We start from the raw sequence: 5990 nt of genomic DNA, 5'->3' as shown, positions 1-5990 counted from the left end.
TTTATGGATGTGCTTGTTGTGTAAGGAAATACTTTTTAGTTCAATGATAGTAAGGTAGGAAAATTATCATGAATTTATTCTCATTACTTTGCTATGTAGCAAAGAGAGGGTTTATTCACATCTGAAGCAAGAAATCTTGTCATAATATAATTAAATCAATGTGATCATAAATCGCTGCGTGTACTGCCACACTTTCAAAGTGCACATCCCATTACTATGTTGTATGCTTAAATGTCAGCTTGAAGGTGACAAGCCAATATCACATGAGCAACAGTAGTTTGTTCACAAGGCTGTGCTTTGCTGACCTGATCAGAATGAGCTTTTGATCTGTGTTCAATGATGTTCATTCAGAAAATGATATGTTTTATTATCCTTTTTGACAAACTAAAGATCTGCTTCTAATACATCTTTAAATTTGGCAACCCTTTTAACAAAATCTTAGCCATGAAGTGGAAGTGTTGATGTTGGACTGGGGTGGACAAGGCCAGAAGTCGTGTGACACCAGATTATAATCCAGTAGGTTTATTTGAAATCACAAGCTTTCGAAGTGCTGCTCCTTTGTCCAGTGAAGTGACAGTTGCATGACTTCTAACAAAATCTTAGCCAGTCATCAGAGTTTAAATTGCTTTTCTGGCCTTATCTTTTGGAAAGTTAGGAATTTTCTTTTTTGAAAAATGACTACGTTACCACGTATATCATATTCAGGACCTGTACGCTTTGTCTTCATGATGCGTTGTCCACCAGGTTTTAGCTCCCTTCACTCAGTCTATCTTTGTACCTGATTTTCAGTCTTGGAACTGGAGTTAAAGTAACTCTAAAACTTTTGATTGTCCACCTTGTTTGAGTGAAAAATCTAAAATTCAATGTTTTCAATCCAATGTTTATCCATTCCATTTTTGTTTTCAATTTGGAGACGTTGTTTAAAACAATGTTATGACAATTGAGCTGTTTTCCATTTTTTTGTAGCAGAGATTAAATAAACAGATCGTCTGTACACACCCTTCTGAGGCAGCACAATCTTTAATGTTTTTCATCTTAGTGATCTGATAATAATCAGAGGTTGGGCATAACTGGAATTTATGCCTATACTGTCCAAACCTGAACCAAAGTGTTTACACTCTACTGTTACTTCCAGCAATGTAGTCTTTCTGTACCTCGAGGAAAATTTGGCTTTATGCTAACTTTTGATGAATCAATTGCTATTATTTAATTATAAACATGTGATGTCATTTGAAAATTGTTGCAATTTACTGTGTTTCTGAAGAGAGAATAGCAGCAGCTAATTATGATTCTTGTTCTTCCATTTCAGTGATGTCTAAGAATGTCAGCTTTCTTCAGGGAGTTTGTCCCAGAACTTTAAAATTTGTATTTACCTAAATTATTTAAAGAAAATTCATTTATTCCAAGTTTTAGAACTTAACAGATGTATTCAAGTATTTTTTAGATTAATACATTTAGTTTTAATCTCTTTTATTCAAAGTGAGTTACATGGAATAAAAGCACTGCAACCATCCTATATGCGAAATGCTTCAATGCCTAGAAATAATTTCACATGTTTCTGCCTGTATGCTTGAAGGACAAATGAGGAAAGTAATAAATGGCTTGCGTATTTAGTGTGCCCAATAGCGGTGCTGCTACATCTTAACTTTGCGATCTGAACTGTTTTTATTTCTAACCAAGTTCTGATCCTAGTCCTGTTTTTGCATCACCAACTTATAGATTGTGATAGCAGCAGTAAATGATATTTCTAAGAATCTATGATTATCGTATGTATTTTTCCAGGGATAATTCTTTTGACATGGCTATTTTCAAAGACCAAATTCTGCTGGATTCTTTATGCCCTAAAAGTTGTTATTCCACTGCAGTTTCTGAAGCTGTTGATGAATGCATGTGTCTTAAGTATCTCCCAATGTCTGCTAGTTGCTTACTGTTCCACTTAGGTAATCTGTTAGTTTTTCTCTTTTGCTGACACCTTTAGTATTCTCTGGACTGTAACTCAGCAATTTGATTTTGTTTTCTTTTAAGTTTGGATGCACGGCATCTGTTCTGTAATTCAGTACTTTTTTGTATGGATCAAAGTGAGATCTTACTGCCTTGGATTTGTGGAGAGTTTACTTCAAAATGTTCTGCTGGCCACTGAATCTCTTGCTTTTGCTTTGATGTCACCAGCATCTGTATTTGCATCTTTCCTGTTGAAATGCCTGTTATCTGTAATAACTGTAACTTGCAGTGTTTCTGCCATTCACACTTCACCTGAAATTGCTAGTCTTCAGATTAGTTGTTTGCAAGAGGTGAAGTTCATACATACAATATTTGCAATTGACCATATTCTGTTCAATCAAACATCATGTATAATAGCTTGTTTGGCTATTCCAGAAATATATAAAACTCCAGCCGTCGTTCATTTACTTGAGATTTGAGCTCAAGTTCTGTATAATTACATTTTCTAACCACTTTCAACTTTTGTTGCCAAATGTACTGATGTTGGCCAAATTTTACCACTCTCACTGTCTAATGTAATTCCTGTCTGGGAAGGCTGAACTAATTATTTGTCATGCTTTGCTATTGGATGTCTGCAATGCCTCACGGCAGAACCGTATTTTCCAGTTGGCAGGAAACCATCCAAGCCCATCAAAGGTTGCATTCCATCTTCAAGTTTTGCTAGCAAGTATATACATTTCTAATCATTTAGCTCAATGTTAACAATATATTTGTTTCTATTCAGAGTTCTTAAACTAGAAGCTGAAGCTTTTAAGGCTAATAACTACCTCCCATTCCTGTCTGAGAGATTCGTCTTGACTGGCTAATCGAAGATCAAAGTAAACAAAATGTATTGCACTCAAGTCAGTTTATGTTGAGATATTCAGCTGTAAAGGTACAATTTAAATATAGCACTTCACATAAACTGGAATTAAATCTTTCTTCCAAAAGTGGGTTGAGAAATTCAGAAGAGCAGGAGTTCACTTTATTCAGTGCCTGGAAACACACGTACTTCAATGCCTTGGCACCCTGACTAATTACTTCTAAAATTATTTCAGTCACAAGTATAACTCGATTTAAAGACAGAAATTAAGTACAGAGCAAAAATGATTCAGTAGAAAACCTGATACTGAATTTAAGCTACAAAATAGTTCTTTAAGTCACTGAAAATTGATGTATTAGGAGTTCACATGTTAAAGGAATGGCATCCATTGATGTACACATGCTTACAGAACAGCTTCAGAGCAACTTGGTAAGTAGCATACTTGTATTCTTGATCATTTCAGCTCTTAATCCCATTTTCTACTTTAGCAACATTTTTTCTACGTAGGTGATGGTGTGTAATTTTTTTGGCTGTATGGGTGCTTGGGATTTTCTGTGCATAGGGCTGGCGCTGTGTTGGAAAATTGTTTGCTCTAATATGATGCTGGGACACCAGATGCAAACCTATTGGGTTCTTTTTTTTTGCTGCAGTTGATTCATAAATCTGGGATGAGAGGTTCCTAGTAAATTGAAATGTGTGGTGACCACAAATCTAAGCTCATTTCTGTTGCCAGTTTTGGACAATTCTCACCAAAGTGTTTACTGGCCTACATTAATACTTAAATACAGCAAAGCCTCAATTTAAAATCCTTATTTTCAAGTTTCTTTCTGACTTCTAGCTTCTACTGCCTTCTGTGATCTGTGCACCTTTCTAATTCAGGCTATTGAGCATTCTCAGTTTTGATTGCTCTACCATTTGTTGACTGCACTTCCTGGGTCCGAAGCACTGGCATTCTCTTAAACCTCTCTTGTGCTCCTTTATGAACCTTCTCTGATCTCTCCTAATATGAATCTGACAATTTAAGAAAAAAAATGGTAGCATTCCCTGAAGTTTTTTGGGACACCTTGCTGTATTAAAAGTGGCAACAATTGGTTTTTTGATTTTAAAGGTTATCTGGGAACTCATCCCCCAAAAAGACAATCATAACCTGAGCATGAGCACCTGAAGTTTCCACTCTCATTTTTGCAGTGCAGTGGCTGTTACTGAAGTCCTTGTGTTACAGAAGTGCTTGTAAAATACTGGGAACAGTGATCAGATCAGGCAGCATCTGGAGAGAGCTAAACAACATTTCAGATTAATGACTTGAGTTTCATAATGTTAGAAATCAGTCTTCAAAAACCTTACAACAAAATGAGAGTCCGGAAAGGATATCTTGAAATGGAATGATTGGGATTCCTACCTTATGAAACTTGAGATTTCTGTTCTGGTCTTAAGAGCTCTGGCATAATGACTTCAGTGTAGATTTCCCAATTGGGTTTTAAATGAGTGATTCTTTATTAGCATCTACTTGATTTTGTCATTAACATCATTTACATAATATGGGCAAGTTCCAAGACTCTTCAGCTTGGCAAAGAGCTTGCAAAGTGTTAAGCTATTTACAGGGAGTGATAGATTAAATTGAAGGTTTGCAGATGCTTTTTAAGTGGTCCCCAATGGCATCAAATATATTTGTAACTTTATTACAAAGATTTCTAATATTTTCTGGAATAGAGTGTACAAATGTGGCTAATGCCTGGTGCAATAAATATGGAGACAGGAAACCATGTCTGATTAAGAAATGAAGTAGTGCAGCGCTGAAACCCTCATGTTTGATGGGTGTAGAAATATACAAATAGTATCAAATGAAGCAATGGTGAGATTGCTGGTAGGTCTTCACTTTTTAACATTCCCTTTTCCATTTCCATCAGAAACCATTTGGAATCATCTGGAAGTAAAGAATTAATTAGGAAAAGGACCAGGACTGGGCCCTGCCATGATCAAATTTCTCTCTTTTTTTTTGTTCTACTCCTTTTATTGTTTCTAAAATGTTCCCAGACTTTGCCACATTTTACAACTTACTTCAATCTGAAGCCATACTTGCTGCATTAACAGGTGATGCCTCCTTTTTGAGAATGAGAAATTCTGCAATGGCATGTAATAAGGAATGTTTTGAAATATATCCTGAAGCCACTGGCTCTCTACAGTCTTAACTATTTTCCTTGCACTTTTTAGACAATTGTCTTCATACCCTTACAGATGTTATTTAAGTTTAAGACATGTCTGCAATATTCTCCTTCAAACTAAATGTGAAACTTTTATGTTGTTACTCTTAACCAATCATACATTAATCCTGTTTTATTGTACATTATCAAATGTTGAAAGGGGTTTCCTTTTCCCATGTTTGACTTTCATATATGGAATTTTGTGGCACCATAATGAGGATTCCCAGGGCAGCTTCGTCCTGACTGTACCATTACCTCTGTTGTGCATGCCCTACTGGTAGTTCAGTACATATCCAGTGATGGTGGTGTCTGGCTGGGGTGTTGTGCATAGGGTTCAGGGGCTGTATGATTGATTGAGTTGTCAGTCATGTTTGCAGAGAGTAGCCTGTGTTTCCCCACATGCCAACCCTTGATATGGAGCAAAAACATGAGAATTGTCAAGGATATAGACATCATAGCTGCTCCAAGGTACCTGGCACAAGCTAGGATGATGTACTTATGATCACAAATGACTTGTGCATTGATGGAGTGAGAATCTTTGAAATCTGCTGTGTCTGAATATGGGGTTCTAATTGCAATGTGTGGATAATCTTCAGTAAAAACCAAAAGATCTGTACGTGCTGTAAATCAGGAACAAAAACAAAATTGCTGGAAAAGCTCAGCAGGCCTGGCAGCATCTGTGAAGGAAAAAACATTAACTTTTTGCTTTTTCCTTTCACAGATGCTGCCAGACCTGCTGAGCTTTTCCAGTAACTGTTTTTGTGTGGATACTCTTAAGTGCCCTGCACCTGGGGAGGTGGAGCTGCGTTGGAGAAGAGGATTATCCACCAACAGACAGCTGCAAACTGACCTCATCACAGAGGAAACAATATGGCTGATGTGATCTAGCACAAATTATACTGGAGAAGAATTGAATGCATTTGTCTATCTAGGATTGAGATTCCAGACATGTAACAAGTGGATATGCAGAAGCTGTCATTACACAA

This window comes from Stegostoma tigrinum, chromosome 36 (genome assembly GCF_030684315.1).
Source record: "Stegostoma tigrinum isolate sSteTig4 chromosome 36, sSteTig4.hap1, whole genome shotgun sequence".
NCBI lineage: Eukaryota > Metazoa > Chordata > Chondrichthyes > Orectolobiformes > Stegostomatidae > Stegostoma > Stegostoma tigrinum.
The sequence above is the reverse complement of the archived record's forward strand: the minus strand, read 5'-3'. Positions refer to the sequence as shown.